Genomic DNA, 17,336 nt, shown 5'->3' with positions numbered 1-17,336 from the left:
GTGATGAAGGTCTTTACCCAGTTTCGTCACCATCGTAATATGAGTGTTATGATGTTGACTCAGAATGTTTTTCATCAAGGAAAGTTCAGTCGCACTATTAGTTTGAACTGTAATTATATGGTGTTGTTTAAGAACCCGAGAGATAAGCTGCAGCTGAATATACTGGCCCGTCAAATGTTTCCATCTCAAAAGGGTCTCTTCTTGGAGAGTTTTGAAGATGCGACGAGAGAAGCTCATGGTTATTTAATCATCGATTTTACGCCTACCTGCCCAGAACATTTCAGATTGAGAACAGGCATACTTCCTCACCAGTGGCCTGCTGTGTATGTGCCCAGAACAAAGTAAGTCATCATGTCTGCACGTATAAAAAGGAATGTACCATTATTCAGAGCCTTGTTTGAGGCCACCCCGCAGAAGCGCAAAGATATTCTTGCACACTGCTCTCCCGACTTTATTCAGGCTCTGTGCGAGATTGCTCTGAATATCCTAAAAGGTAACATTAAACTATCTCCATCTCAACACCGGAAATTGAAGAAGCAAAGAAAAATCATCAGATTGTTGGGTGATAAAAAAAATGGAATAAAAACTGAACAGCTGGCTCTCAAAAGGCAACGAGGTGGTTTTATTCTCCCCATCTTAACGGCTCTTGCTCCCTTGATAGGTGATCTAGTGGGTGGTATAATCAGGAGATAATGTCTCTCAGAACATCACAGAAGATGTTTCTCATTTCCCCTCATCGATTCAAGCGTCTGACCCAGTCAGACACGTCCATCAGACAGACGGCGGAGGAGAATTTGGATGCTGAAATGAGAGCGATAATAAATGAGCCCGGTTTGACTTCTTATGAAAAAATCAAGAAATATTATGCACTTTTCCAGAGGTATCTGACTCTACTCAAGCAAGGTGTGAAAGAAGAACAGCGGGTAAGTTTAACGCTGCAGCATGACACAGAGGTTCCTGAACATGAGCGGTCCCAAGAAAAACAAGGCCCAGGGCAGGACGAGGCCCCTAAGGATCAGGTTGTTACGGATGTACTGAAAAGCCTACCGAAGCATAACCGTAAAAATGCTGAGTACATTTTGATGAAATTATACGAAAGAAGTGAGAGTTGGACTTCGCGAGGTGAATTTGTATATAAAGGGAATGTTGTAAAGGGGTCCCACATGATTGACTTGTTGAAAAATCTCATCCTTCCATTTAAAAAATCTGGAGCATGGCTACCCCAATTGTGGTCAGACTTTCTACATACCTTGTCAGAGGTAAACATCCCCATATCTTCAGTCATTAACCCTTATGCTCGTGAAGAATATAGACAGTTCAAAACAGGGGGTACATCTATTGAAAATGGGGGTACACCACCCAGCATTAAGCAGAGAAGAACAAGAAGAAGAAGGCAGATAACTCATTCTCCCCATTGGTCGAGATCCGAGCTGGAAGATCCAAAAAATGCTGATGGGAAGTCAAAAAAGTCTCTTCGTAAGACGACACTACCACTCCGATGGATTACATTTTCACCATAAACCGTTATAAGAAAATGAAACATGTAGCCTATTTCTTTTATTCAATAAAATATTTATTGATTATATTTTCAAGTCTAGCTTCGTTCTCTACTTCACACACTAACATATGATGTCATTACACAAATATTATATCATAAGAAAAAACAAACAATGGAAAAAAAAAAAAAAAAAAGACAATTTAAATTCCATAACAATCCAGAAACATCTCCAAAGAGCATGTTCCGTGAGTATAAAATGTACAACTTTGATTAATGACACATTTCTGATATTTTTTCACAAAGTTAGATACCATTAAATCATTCTTAATCACATCTCCGGTGTATTTTGACAACACTTGCTGCAGTGATAATCCGCACGCTCTATGACATAGATAAAAAATGCAATGGTGACCGCACACAGTGGACATAGTGTTTTGAAGCTGATTATTATGATACAATATTTTTGAGGATCTGTCTTCTAAAAATGTTACGATGCTTGAACTTGGTAGAACTCGAAATCCGGAGAGAATCCATAAGAGTCAAAAAAGCTGGATTGACCATTCTCATCCAAAGTCAGAGCTAACCAGTGTTCTCCAGGCATGTGTGAAGGATGTGTGTTCACAATAAAGTAGGCCGGCCCTGGGAATTTGTCAGCTAGCAGCGGGAGCTGGTCGCACGGCCACACACCGCAAAACAAATCTCCCAGCAGATGATGCAGTATGTTCTCAATTTCATGATTATTCATGTCTGATTAGATTAATAATAATCCACCAGCACACGCCTCTTTGAATCAATCTCTAAAATAGAATCATAACAAGCGTAGATGATCAGCGTGGTGGTATGAGGCAACGGGCTTCTGAAACGCATTTCCAGTCTTAAATTCCCACTGGAAACTGGAGATAGAGCATCCGTGTCCTCACCCGGGTTAAGATTAAATGCGAATAGAGAGTATCCTTGATTAAATTCCTGACGTGTTATACTCAGCGGAAGATCTTTTAGATGTTGTCCTGTAGCCGTAAACAAGTTGTAATACTCTCTCACTGAATTACCTTGGTTAAAATTGGGCTGGAAGGCCTTAGCTGGAATTTGTCTGCCATCCTTACACAAAGCTAAATATTCCATATCAAAATGATTAAAGTCAAACGGATTGAGATTGCGTGTTCCTGTAAAAGCGTCATGATCCAGTAATGCAATCACCACATACTTGGGAAAGATGCCTAAGAAAAGATTCTCTTGGTTGCATACCCTTGAATTTTCAGGGATGGAATATGTTTTTACATTCACACGTGAAAGTGGATACAGAGCATTTGCTTTCATTAAAGCTGTAGTGTGACCCAGTCGTACAGCTGGAGAGACAGTAACTTTTTTGATAAAAAGAGATGCTCCTAATATCCTGAGTTTGAAAGTAGAGTCTCTTGCGGCCATGAGACAAAAGGCATCGTTGGCTCTTGTAAGTTTAATTTTGAGGTCAACAGAGTTTAAAAGAAGTCTTTCACAGAAAAATATGTCTGCATGCAGGGGGCCTAGGAGATGTACCTCCCTGGAATTTTCCGTAAAGCCTGCTCTGTTGTTAAGACCTTGGTTAGGGCCGTTAGTTGTAACAATAGAGTTCAGAGCCCCTGCAGTGTCTTTATAAAAAAGACCAGAGCTAAACTGGCTTTTTAAAGAATCCTCAGAAAAGTTTAACAATGTCTCAATCATGGCTCTGTATGGATGTGTAGCGCTGGATTGTGAAATCAATCGATCTTCGAGAGTGACGTCACACTGACTGAAGATGGTGTTTAACGGGTAGTTGATGAGCCCTACAGGTGCATCATCCGGCAGGTTTGTTCCATCCTCGTTAGTAATTTTCACTCTGAGATGCAACAGCGTATCGTTGAGATCTAGATACTTTTCTCCATCTCCCGGAATGAAAAACTCGATCGGGCCTCCATCGGTGATTGCTGATAAAGGCTGGATCTCGGTGTAAATTTTATCTTCAATCGATAGCTGCGTCATCGGGGCAGAAAATAAGTCCAACTCTGCCAGCGTGCACTCTGATGATTTGTTATGTAAAAGAGCCATTATTTAAATATATCAAAACATGCGGATGACTTCCTTCCTCTTCGTTTGTCAGCTCCAACTGATCTCCTTTTTCGCGTTTGTCGTTGTTTTTTAACTGTCCTTAAACAATCACCAGGGGGTCTTGTTCTGGGTCTTTTGGATAAAACCATAAGTCCTGAACCTTCTTGACCTTCGGTGCGTGTAGAACCACTCATTTTACTCACGGCTCTACCGATGACATCCGAAGCGATATTTGATGCAGCCGTTTTAAGATGGGGTTTTGCAATAGCAAATCCTTTTTTAACCAGAGGGGATAGGAAGCGGAATAATTTTGAAAATAATGATCCGATTCCGCGTCCGTACATGACCGGGGCCCCATAAAACCCTGGCAGATTACCGCCTGATTGACTTACATAGTAATTTACAAAGCGATTTGGATCACGTCTCAGACTTAGATGTGCCATGTTCTCTCTTGCCTGCTTGATGCAGTGTAGAAGGACCAGGGTAATATGAATGATAATCAATCAGTCTTAGAGGTTATATATATCTCTGTTTATACAAATAAAATTTATCTCAGGCTACGTTGTGATATCACCGGTTTGAAGTGTAGTCTTACGATGGTCTTACCATAGACGAAATTTACAGGAACACTTTGGTCCGATTTAATTTCTATATGGATATTTTCAATATGTCTTCTGGAAACTGGAAGGTAGTGGGCAGGGTTAAACGTCAGAGTAACCATATCACTGAAGTCGCCTTGTACTTTGACGGTCCGCAGTAAAGGCGCAAAAGTGTCGCCTACTATTTGCGGGCTGACCACGTCGCTGTAACAGTATAGGTGATAGAAACCAGCCTTTATATCTGCCAGAAAAGGAGCCAGTTTTGGTTCAGATACATGAATCCATTCCCCTGGTTTCACGCCCATCATATAAGCCAGAGTGTTGAAGAAGCGTATTTCATACGGACCGCTTGCTTGAAATGCAAATCTCTTTTGAACTTTGCTGAATTTAATGCGGATACCCGAGTTAATTTTTTTGAAAAACAGTTCCATCTCTGTCTCGAGTTGAATAGCGCTGTTATAGTAGCCACTTCTGATCCTTTGCGTATTGATCTCCACATCGCCAACCTTCCTCCATTCAAAGTAGGCATCATAATCCGGTAAATTATGCCATGTATGAGGGTATGAAATCTCTACTAATGCAACCATCCATTGGCCTTCTAAATCAATATGTTGAGCTAAATTTACACGGAAACTCGAACTGGTATTATGTTTAAACACTTCCATGCTAGCATTAGAGGGAAGGGTAATGTAAAAACCATCATCCTCTGCCTTGCGTTCCATGATGCTGTATGAATCATTAGGTTTTAGTACACACCTATTTTATACGTTTCGTAGTTCATCAAACTTGATCCAACTGTTGAATTTCTCAGGCCAATTTTTCCAGCGTACAAAAACCTGTTTGACACCCTTGACGGTGCGATGATTTAATATTTTTTCCACTTGATACATCTTGTCGTTAAATATTTTTACTTTTTGAAGTTCCTCAGCGTAAAAAGAATCCTCAATAGGTTCTCCATCCAAATCTTTGAGTTTGTATACAGGAGGAGATCGGGGTATCCGCTCATACACTGTAAACACTTCATCCGTAAAACTCTGTTTGTATTTTTTGTCAAACACTCCACGTACCTTGGATATTCTGACAAGATCCCCCTGTTTAAACATTGTCACTGAGTCCCTGCAATATCTGTTGGAGGTAACATCGTACAGATTCCAAAACACATGAAATGCATTTTCTGAGGTCACTTCCATTGGGCTCATCTTAATGCTGGTGTGGTAGCTGTGGTTGTAGCTTCTTGTTAAATTTTGCAGGACGTCAATGTACCGCCGGGTGTTGTTAGCAGTCAAATATCTCCACATCCTTGTTTTTAACGTACGGTTAAACCTCTCAACCACAGAGGCTTTTGCTTCACTTGCTGTGGCAAAATGTTCAATACTGTGTTTCTCCATTAGAAGCTTAAATTTCTTGTTAAAAAATTCTTTCCCTGCATCAGTCTGAAGTTTTTTTGGGACCTGACTTTCTTTAAAAACTGATTCAAAAGCCTTTAGCACCTCTGCAGCAGTTTTCCTCTTCAAAACACGTACATACGCCCTCTTTTGAAGATGTCAATGACTGTTAATAAATAATTGTAACCGTCATTTTCCTTGGCCAGAGCTTGCATGTCACAGAGATCGGCTTGGAACTGTCTCAATGGTCTGGTGACAAAAACTCTGTTTCTCGGGAACTTTATTCTTGCAGGTTTATGTAGAGTATAGGTATCTTCTCCCGATAAAAAATCTTTAACTTTTTCAACCGCTACCTTCTTCCCCATTTCATCTTGTATAACCCTCCTCAACCTTTCTAAACCCCCTAAACTTCCAGGATTTGATGGGTTGTAATATACATTTTTCATGATCCTTCTTTCAGACATCCCAGTTTTATGCTCACTCTGACGACTACTTGTTAAATAATGAATAAAACAAACACCTGAAGGTATATTTATACTTCTTTTTTTATTTTATACCCGTATTTAATAGAGAAACAGAAAAAAAACACATTCAGATAATAAAGATCAATTCAAACATTGCAATCTTTAAAAAAAAAAAAAAAAACTGTTATATATGTATACCAGTAGAAAGCTGAGAGAGAATACAGAAAAGACAAAACAAGTCATCAATCATCTGAGATCGGATCGTAGCACTCTGAAACAGAGTTAAGCTGCTTGAGACAATCATTACCGCTCATCTTATCGTACATATCAGTGATTGCACTATGGAAACCTTGTACCGATTTCAGTTCATATAAAACCGTCTCAGCAATCGTTTTCACTCTGAAGTCATCTGCTTGTATGCGTCGAAGTGTCAGAAGTTTCCGAATAGCAGGAAGGAGCTTGGGGTTTATGAGTCGTCACACGATGCGTTGAAAGTTGACTTGGTAATACTCCTCCAATATCTCCAGGCACTGATGCTGTCGTTGGCTCGGGTGGTTCGTAATGCACCCATAACAGGTTTCTTTGACATAGTTCACCGTATTTTCACCGTATTGATGAGAGCGCTTGAGATCCAGCCGTCAATTTCATCACCCTGATTACTCTCCTCCTCCTCTGGTGAAGGCTGAGGGGCAGGTATCGGGTCTGGAGTTTGTGGGGAGGGTGAGTAGCTGATGGTTGCCTCGTCCTCCACGATCACCCTCTTGTCTTCAGGTTGGATATCTGTGTGTACAGACTCAGCCACGCATAGTGGTGAATAGAGGCCGGGTGAAGGCGGATGATATGATCTGAGGTTGTATCCTGTCGGTGTCCCTGAACTGAATAGGGACTCAAAGAGCTGCGACGATGAGGCGGCTGGTGAGTAGAAGTCTGGAGAAGGTGGATGATACGGCCCGGTGTTGAAGCTTTTATCATCATGATCAGGAGAGAAGACGGTCTCTTCTTGCTGGCTGTAGAGGTCCCAGTATGGTGTTTTCCCGTACGCTCCATACATTGTCAAGGTCTGCCGCCCACCGTTATGAAGAAGAAGAGTCTGTGAGCTCGCAGTTAGACCCTGATATATAGCGCAGGAAGGTGGGAGGGTCCTCAAGAAGGGGAGTGGGTCCTCAAAAGAGGGTGGGTCCTCAAAAGAGGGTGGGCTTTAGATCCTCAGCAGGGAACGTCAGGATTCTTTTCACTGACATAACATCAATCCAGCAGCGTGAGTTTTCAAAAAGATTGGAAAGACGCTATCCAATTTCATTCATCTTCTCAACCCAAGCATCATACGGTAGAGCCAGCACAGTCTTGAATACACCGCAGTTCTGATTGAATGCCTCCCACACAAACAGATCTGAGGGGGTCGTCTGGTTATTCTTGCGTTTGCTTGCCTGAAAAGACCAGCGGCCATTTGCTGTGGTTTTTGACCCCCACACTGCACTAAAGAGAGGTTCTCTCGCAGCTATTTCAACATCGGAAGGACACATTCTCATCCTTTTTGCTGGTCGAAGAGAGCTTTCATCTTCATCCTCCCTTTCGTACACTGAGACTGATTCAGGGTTATCGTTAAGGTGTGGGATTGCCAGCCGTAACACAGCCCAGTCGTTGTGGGTGAGAGTACACAGAGCCAATGATCCATTAAATACCTCGTCTTGATCCAATTGATACAGGCAGAGCTCTCCTATTTCGTACATGAAAATATACCCCCAGCTACCGCTCAGTCCATATGGTTCCAAAGACCACTCTTCCTGCAGAGTGTCGAACGGAGGCCTTTGTACCTTGCATAGGTAATATGTTGATTTCTTCGGGGCATCCATTTCACGGCGCGTATGCCTGTAGACGGTTACTGGGGTTTCAAACAGAAGAGATGTACGTCTTAGCTGACCTGAGGCCTGTTTTTCATCCATTGTTGTTGGTGAAGTTGAATCATCATCTGCAGAGTATGTTACGATAGGAATTCCGATAGGTATCTCAGACGAGGAAATAGATGATGTAGATGGTTGTTCATCATCTTGGCACATCTTGCTTTTGTCCCCGGTTTGATGAAAAACTCTCTTAACTGTAACCATTGTTCAACAAGCGTTCTTTTCCAACAAATGCTGCAGGTCAATTGTTGCGTTTTCCGCTAGTATTTAAAACAAACAATGAAGAACGCCCCTCTGTTTTTTTAATTTGTTGATTCTAGATTCGCCCCCTAATGACAAAATCCTATTAGCGCGCTTAGTTACGCCCCTTGGCCATACCCCCGAGACACCTCAGCAACAGCGCAGACGCGTTAATTCATTAAACAGTGGATGTGTATTGTTAGACAATGCTCCAGACTTATAGCCAGGAAAGTGCTATTTTCCTCTTAATTACTTTGTGACTACAGTTGGTGTGAAGACTGTCTGAGACAATGCACACCTGTGGATGTTTAGAGGTCTGCCCATCTGTTCATTAAACAGTGGATGTGTATTGTCAGACAATGCTCCAGACTTATAGCCAGGAAAGTGCTATTTTCCTCTTGATTACTTTTGACTACAGTTGGTGTGAAGACTGTCTGAGACAATACACAAGTTGTCTGCTTTAATTCAATAAACAGTGACATGTCTGAGGATTTTATATCCTTTATTTTTTATTTTTTTCAGTTTCTTGTTACGTTTTACATAGACATACTGGTTACAATCTCTGGCTCCCACGTGGAATGAGGAGAAAACTGTTTTCTCTAAATCATCAATAACTATTGCTCTAAGATGAAAAAAAGAAAAGCTTAAGGTAAGTAAAATTATCATCCATTTTACCAAATGGAGTCTCTCATGATTCCAAACAAAGTCTTTTAGCTGTAGAATCCATTTCTAATTTGGAAACAGGATGCTGAGCACTCATAACAATTTTTTTCAGTTCATTGGTTTCTCTGTTTTAGATCATCTCTACAACAGAAGCCAATTCATCCTTCTTTTCTAAATAGCATCTAAATAACCCCCTGTGTTAAAACAAAATGAATTTACAATCTGTCAGGTTCTCTCTTCTTATCAGAATTTCGTGTGATGTGCCTGCATTAAATTGAGTGACGTTTTAAAGTGGAGAAACTACATGTTTTGTTTTTAGATGTAAAAAACATCTAAAAACATACAATTAGAAAGATTCGCTTCCTTGTAATGACAACTTCCGGTTAATGACAACATCCGATTAATGATGATATCCGGCTAATGACAACATCCGATTAATGATGACATCCGGCTAATGACAACATCCGATTAATGATGATATCCGGTTACGTCACAGGAAGGCCCAGCCACCGGAAGTCCCGCCCTAGGATGTCCCAGCCACCAGAAGTCCCGCCCACCTGTCAAAATTTTCACACCTCGTTTGATTGAAGGATGTCCTTAATGTCTCTCTGATATAGAGTGATCAGCAGTGTTGAATGCTGCACTAAGGTCCAATAATACCAGCACTATGGTTCTTCCACAGTCTGCATTTATACGGATGTCATTGAACACCTTGACAAGAGCAATCTCTGTATTGTGGTGACCATGGAAGCCTGACTGGAAGACATCAAAGCGGTTGGTCATTGTTAGAAAGTTGTTTAACTGTTGAAACACAGCTTTTTCAATAATCTTACTGATGAAGGGGAGGTTTGATATAGGCCTGTAGTTCTGCAGTAGCAGCTTGTCCTAATTGATAATTGCTTGTTTTAGGGCCTTGGGAAAAATACATGACAAAAGGGACGTGTTTATTATTTGAGTTAAATCAGATGTTATGACAGGCAAAGCAGTGAGTAAAACATTGAGACAGCAGGAAGAAGAGCTTAGTTGCTATTCAAGTTTTTGTAGTTTATTTGATGAAATTGGGAAATTTTGTCAAATTCAGATCTAGTTGGAGACAACTTTGATATTGGAGTTGATGTGGATGTACTGACTGCCCCTCTGATCTTTTGGGTTTTTTCAGTAAAGAAGTTAGCAAATTCATTGCAGGCCCTGGTACAGTGGAGTTCAGATGCTACAGTTACAGGAGGGTTTGTTAACCTGTCGATTGTGTTAAATAAGGCACGAGCATTGTTAATGTTTTTGCTGATGATCTCAGAAAAGAAAGATTACCTTGCATTATTCAGTTGTAGGTTATATCTGTATAGTCTCTCTTTATAGATAATATAGTGAACCTGGAGTCCAGTCTTTCGCCACCTGCGTTCAGCTTTTCGACACTCCTTTTTTTCACTTCTGACTGGTGGAGCACTTCTCCACAGAGACTTCTTTCTTTCTTTCTTTCTTTCTTTCTTTCTTTTTTCTTTCTTTCTTTCTTTCTTTCTTTCTTTCATTCTTTCTTTCTTTCTTTCTTTCTTTCTTTCTTTCTTTCTTTCTTTCTTTCTTTCTTTCTTTCTTTCTTTCTTTCTTTCTTTCCAGAAATGACCTTCACTTTAATTGCAGCAACTGAATCAATGATGACCGAAATTTTAGAATGAAAGTTGTCTACCAGCTCATCTACAGTGTTACAGGGAAAAGAGGGGGTAGAAGAGTAAATCTCGTTAAAGGTTTCAGCAGCAACGTTCTTAATGTCTCTTTGCCTAACTGAGTTATTGGAGATGATGCTTTCAAATATAACAGAAAAGTCGTCAGATAGGTCAACATCAGTTACAGACACCTTGGAAATGTTTAGACTTAAACCATCATAATCAACACATATCACAAATAAAAGCTCATTAAAATCACTGAAAAAGTTTGTTTTGGACTTAGGAGGCCCGTTAATATTCATGAACATGGTTCGGACCGGGCTCTTTACCTAGAGAGCCAAATATTCAAGAGTCAAATTGCCCAGAAATACCAAACTTTAGTGAATGTTTAAACAAAGTGGCAACCCTTCCACCTTTTATTTGCTGTTTGCTCTCACAAAGAAAATTGTAGTTCGGAGGCGTCGACTTTGTCAGAATGGGAGCTTCATTAAATTCATGTAACCACGTTTCTGTTAAGATTGTGGTCAGTAATAAAGTCATTGATTAAAAATGATTTTCCTGACAGAGATCTAATCTTCAATAAAGCCAGTTTATATGACTATGACAGTTTATGGCTTTTAAGTTTGATTGTTTATTACTGTCTCTTATCCTTTTAGCTTTGCTCTTTCTGTCACGTATAAACAATGAGATTTTACAACCATCTCCCTTTAGGAGCCCATGTTTTTCCTGGAAATGATCATTTGTGATAGAGTTACCACTGGGGCCCAGACTGTATCACAGAGAAGAGATTTGAAGGTCCTGATTTGAAGGAGATAGATTAGGAGGTGGTGGGGCTCTGCGGCTTTTGGAATATGTTGGTTTAGTAGCAGGGCCTCGGCCACGGGGGGTGTTGAATGGTGAAGATGTCAGAGTCATTGGGTCCCAATCTTAAAAACTTCTTTCATGTTGTCAGTAAAATCCAGAAAAGCAAGAACTGGGCAATGCATCAGAAACTACCAGTCTCTATTGTTGTGTCTGCACTATTCAATAAGATTCTTGGAACAAAATAAATCCTAAAATGGGTCTTTATGCCCTGAACCACATATGGTTTTTAAATTTTGTTTTAGGAAGTTATTTTTTAAAATTTATTCCTGCTATTTGCCAGCAGGGTTTTAGCTAAAAGACCAAGATAAATAATCATGATTTCAAAGGTAGTGGCTTTGACATTATAAGTATTATAATCATAATAATCAAATAAAATGTTTATGTTTAATTACACAAAGGTACTATAAAAAGATTTCTTTTAGCATCAGCTAGTTATGTACATTTCTAATATTTTTGGCAAAAATCATGGATTCTAATACTGTTTTAGAGCTGTTGCGTTTGGAGGGTTTTGAAAGTAATTCATCCAAGGAGTTTATATGAAGCACACTGACCCGCGTGTGGTTCGTGAGTGCTAATGTACTCCTGAACTCCTTGGTTTTCTGGAAATAATAGGAGTAACTGCTCTTCACCAAGACAGGGGTGATTTAAGCAAATTACCAGTGTTCCCATTGTTGTTTCAGGTAATTCCAGGTTATTAATGCCAATCACACTGTGGTATGTCACCCTTTCATTATTCCTCTGAGCACTTACTTTCTCTCGCCCTCACTGATTTTTTTTTCTTATTGTCTCAACCTCGTCCTCATTTCTGGTGTCCCTGATGTGTTAAAACACAACAAATTAGAGAAAACCCAACAATAATAAAGTAGTTGTGTCTATACCTTTTTCTCCTCCGATGTTTTTCTTTTTAAGTGTTGTTTTGTTAAATTTCATTCCTGTTTTGCTGGGTCTCATTAAATATTGTGTTTGGTGTTATGTTGTGTTTTGAATGACTGTGTTTGTGGTTATTCAGAGTCTGTACTTTGTGCAATCTCTAAATCTGTGTAATTTCAGCTCCTGTTAGAAAAAGATAGAGGTAAGTTTTTCTTTGCTGTCAAGTTTTGCAGCTAATTAAAGAAAATTACTAGAAAACATGGATGTCTGCTTCTGTCTCATGAAGCCATTGCAATTTGACCTGGTGCACAGGTATGAACAGATCTGATCTCACCATCACAAAAGAAAAAAAAAATTATTGAAAATTATTAGCCAAAATTATTAGCCAAAGTGCAGATTGAGAATTAATAGCTAATTCAGATGACTTGTTCAGCCTCTTGTCGCTCTTTTAAGAGTTTCCTTAACTGTTTATCCACTTAAAGAATTTCAATATCTATATGATACATTTTGATGCCTTTTGCTTGCATTCTCATTTAACTTAGCCTACCCATTGCTATTTAAGTTGGTGTTTGTGGTATAATGAATATGGCCTGAAGCTAAGGACATTGGTTATATTTTTATTTCCTTTGCTTCTTCCAGTTTATTTTTTTTCTAGAAAACTAATAGGCTACCACCCTGACAGAGCTCTGTCCCAGTAATCAGCCAATCTGTATACCAGAAAACATACACAGTCATGTTCACGCCATTGTTTTTGTGCACTGCAAAGGTGTGTAGAAATCAACAAATGGCCCAATGTTAGGAAGCAGTAAAATTAACAGCTCAAAAGTCAAGACTGGATAGTATGAAGTCAGAACCAGAGCATTTAGTGATAGAGAATGGAGGGTAATTCTGCAAAGCCTGAATCACATAAATTTTTTAGTCATCTGTACTTGCCTACTAGGGTCCGCCATGAATCATTGCAGACATCTGCATGCAGCCCAGATTTTTGTGACCGTCCTGACTTGGTGCAGTACGCTGGTGTAGATTATCTGTCATTCAGAACATGACAATGATAAGTGTTTGAGTAGAACTGGACTCTTGTATGTTGAAGTTGTTTTGACTTTCACCCAAAAAGCTTCTTCACAGCTGAAGATATCTTCAAAAAATAAGGAAAAAGTCCAGCTGCATTCAACTTAAACATTTAGGACTTGTGCAGTAAAACTCCTATTCAAAGAGTGGTGCCATGTACATAGTGCATAAGGAAAAACGTGAGTATGATTATGAGCAGAAGAAGAAAATTTACATTTGTTGTTATGAAATATATCCCAGCAAGTGAAAACTTTTTCTTGTTTCCTTAATGCAGATAGTTTTTTAAGGGACAACTAGGGCAAAAAACTGCATCAAAAAACTTCTGAGAATTTCATTACATTCCATCAGTATTACATATTCTACATTACCCACATGTCCTTTGTCCCAGGCTGCTTTAATATGCTGCTATAAGACATGGTTAATTATACTAAGAAAGTTACTATAATATTCTAACAATGCATCACCTAAAACACTTTATCATTACTTTCAAAGACATATCTGGTTCACCACACACAGCTACAGTCTCCCATAAACTCATGTCTCTCTCCTACTGGAACGTTTTCATGCAGAGTAGAATGCTAAAATGGAAGTCAATGTTAGCATGCTTTGTCTTTGTTTGGAAATGACTTGTTGATAATTCAGCACTAAGAATTTTCCAGTGCAGATCCAGTTAATTATGTGCTTGTAAAATGTTGGGTTTATGATTATTGATTGAATAATCCTGATCAATAATTATAATTACAAATCATAATCTGACAAAATCAATTTCTTAACCAAAGATCCTCATTTACGAATCGAGACCAGAGAGGTTTCTGGTGTTGTAATTGTGGCTCAACGCCTCTGACAATTACAACCATTAAATACTCCGTAATAATTAATAACTATTGCCGGAGATGTCACTGTTTAATCGACCGTTTCTGCCAAAACGGGTGGAACTTGAACCTTATTTTGACTGACACATCACTTTTGCACACAATGAAACACAAAACGCTCTCTCTTTATCTATGTGAATATTTATTAATTTTCACCTACTCAACATGCAAAATTCTACACACACAGGGGTAACACATCTAAATAAGCAAAATCAACAAACGGTAGTGGGTATTTATTGAGTCAACCAGCAGTTTATGGCACTACAGACGAAGGGAGAGGATATGAAAGGGGGGTGTGGTGATGACTGGTGGGGGGTTGGAGCGCAGCTTAGAGTCTTTTTTTATGATCTTCTCATCATAAAACTTCCCCCTTTCTCCTGAACACAAAGGATTGATAACTTTTGGCGGCAAGCTAGCACAGTGAGATTGAAGACAAAGGTAAAATGGAGAATTTTACCATGAGGTCATCTTAACAGTCCAGTCTTGCAACGCACCCGCGTTCAGATAGTAAACACAAACAGCTCGAGGACACGGCGGGTCCCGATATTACATAACACATCAAAGTTTCAACAAGCAAGGTTACATGCACATATTATTCAGAACACATGAGATCCTAACCAGCGATTCTGATCGCTTCTACAACCTCTGACCCTGCCCAGGCCTTCTAATAAAGAAATTTAAAAAAATGGGTTTTACTTGTGTCGTCTTCTTCCGAGTGAGGGAATTTGAGCGAGGAAAAGTGGGGTTAAGTTAATGTGCGTCCACAATTAACTTCAGGGGAACGGTCAGTCTTTGTCCTTTGGTCTTCTTGACAAAAAGGAAAAATATGATCTGACCATCAAAGTCGACTTGAAAATGAAACACGGTAGCGGTTCGTCTCTCCGAAACTCCGTGTCTCCAGTTACTTGTTAACTCACGTCTTCAATCGGCAAAGTGAAATCTCTGGCCTTCTTAGTCCAAAAACTTCAGTTATGAATGGTTCGTTGTCCAACGAGAGAGAATGAATGAAACTCTGCACAGAGTTCTTCTCTTAAAGTGACGCGCTTCAATCACCAGATCGATTTCTAGCAGAAGGCAAGTTTTCAAACATGAGCGCCTTCCTATATAGCACCCTGTGACGTCAGACTGGGGACGCCCAGTCATATCAGTCGCAATGCTCGATGGGATATGTAGGAGCGGGCTGTCCTGGGTACAAAATGGCCGATGCCATTGGAGGGGCACAGTGACGTCCAACAACGTGCAGATAATCCAATACTCAGCAAACAAGTGGTCCAACAAAAACTAACAATACTTACTTTGCAAACTCATTCATTCCTTCTTCAAAACTTTGTGTTCCACAAGTTTCACACAGCTGCCCTCCACACTCTGCTTTTCAGAAATTCACACAAGATGTTTAGATCAGATTTGAGAGTAACTGCTGTTGGCGCTGTTGCTTCATAGCAAGAATGTCCTGGGTTCAAATCCCTCCTGAGCTTCTCTCGTTTTCTCCCGTTATTCCAGCTTTCTCCCACCACTACATAGGTTGTTAAGATATTTTATATTCCCCTTTGGCGTCAGAGTGTGGGTGCATGGTTCTTTGTCATGTGTGTCTCTGTGGTAAACTAGCAACAACTCCAGGGTTGATAGTGGTCAATGCCTCTTGCCCCTTGACCACTGAAGATAAGCATCATCCTTATAAGTATAAAGCTGGTACAGAAATGGATGGATGGATGAATGGATCACCTATAGAAATCCACTGTGCATTTTGTTTGATATTCAGAATTTTGTTGCTAAGTCCATTATATTTGTATCTGCTTGTTAGAAATCCTAAAGGAAAACTTAAAAATGTTTGGTTGAAGAAACGTTCCACATCAATCTCACATTATTGCAGCAATACTGTGCTGTTTCTTGGATTTGCAATATGAAATTAAATACTAACAGAGAAAAGCAAATATCTGCAATGTATAAATAATAAGTTGCAAAAATGTATTTAATATTACAAAACCCAAGAAGTTAGTTGGAATTTATCCAGCTTGCTGTTATGGTTCAGCTCCAGGTGTTCCTGATGTTTAGTATCAGGAATACAGCACGAGAAACACAATATGGAGATGTCAACAAGCCATTTTCTCCCACTTCTGCTTGCAGAGATGGAGACCAATCAGAAAGAATCAGAATGGCCAATCAGAAACAGTAGTCTTGGAAATAGCCAATTAGGCCTGTTTGTCTGCGAGGACAAAGGAAGTGATATTGCGGAGTGATTGCACCAACGGCAGGCTACACAAACATGCTCAAATGACACCTTGCTCGTTGCCTTCCAACCTTAATTTCGGAGGAGTGTGGGATCTTGATTGCGTCTGTGCAGGCAAGAGAGGACGGCTCATTATTACACCAAAACAATTGCCACCTCAGAGGCAAAAAACAGAGATTTTATTTTCATTAGGGAGCAATTGAGTCACCAGCTCTGGAGTCAAGGCCAATGCACACACACACACACACACACACACACACACACACACACACACACACACATTCACAGGCCTCAATCTGGCAATTTTATTCCAAAAGATTTCTCCCTTACTCCAGACCACTTAATGAAGCTGTAAATTTAGAGACGTGAGGGCCTTCACAGAGCTCCTCTGAGAGCTGCTACAATGATCCTGGGACTGAGCTGGTTAATTAACTGATTGTTTGCTTGGCTGGGAGCCACCAAGAAAGAGGGTAGATGTAGAGTAAGACAAGAAGGGGGGAGGAGATGAAAGGGCATGAGAGGAGACACACCAGAACAGGAGAAAAGGCTTGAAAAGAAAAAGAAGACACTTAAAGGGGACAATGGGGCAGGGACAAGTCATAGGAGATTGTGAAACCTATCAATTAGCTGAAACAGTACATTTGAAGCAAACTTTTGTAATGTAACGTCTTAGATGATAGACTGCAGACTTATTGCCAGCTTGGAATGAATGAGCAAGACTGCAAGATGTGATCACCAAGTGGAAGTGTGGCCTGCTGTGAATATGGCTGATTTACACAGTGGTAATCACTGAAGTGACCAAAACTGTTTTGGAAGTTTTTCTCCAATCACAATAAATTCACCACAATGCATTATAAGGGCTAAGTCTGTGATGTTTGAGTGCTCCTGTAAGCAAGTTCTAACCTGGCTCTATGTGAAATGCTATGTAACGTGCTGGATTGACGGGGCGCGTGGCATGCTGGG

This window comes from Girardinichthys multiradiatus, chromosome 6 (assembly GCF_021462225.1).
Source record: "Girardinichthys multiradiatus isolate DD_20200921_A chromosome 6, DD_fGirMul_XY1, whole genome shotgun sequence".
In the NCBI taxonomy this organism is placed as follows: domain Eukaryota; kingdom Metazoa; phylum Chordata; class Actinopteri; order Cyprinodontiformes; family Goodeidae; genus Girardinichthys; species Girardinichthys multiradiatus.
The sequence above is the reverse complement of the archived record's forward strand: the minus strand, read 5'-3'. Positions refer to the sequence as shown.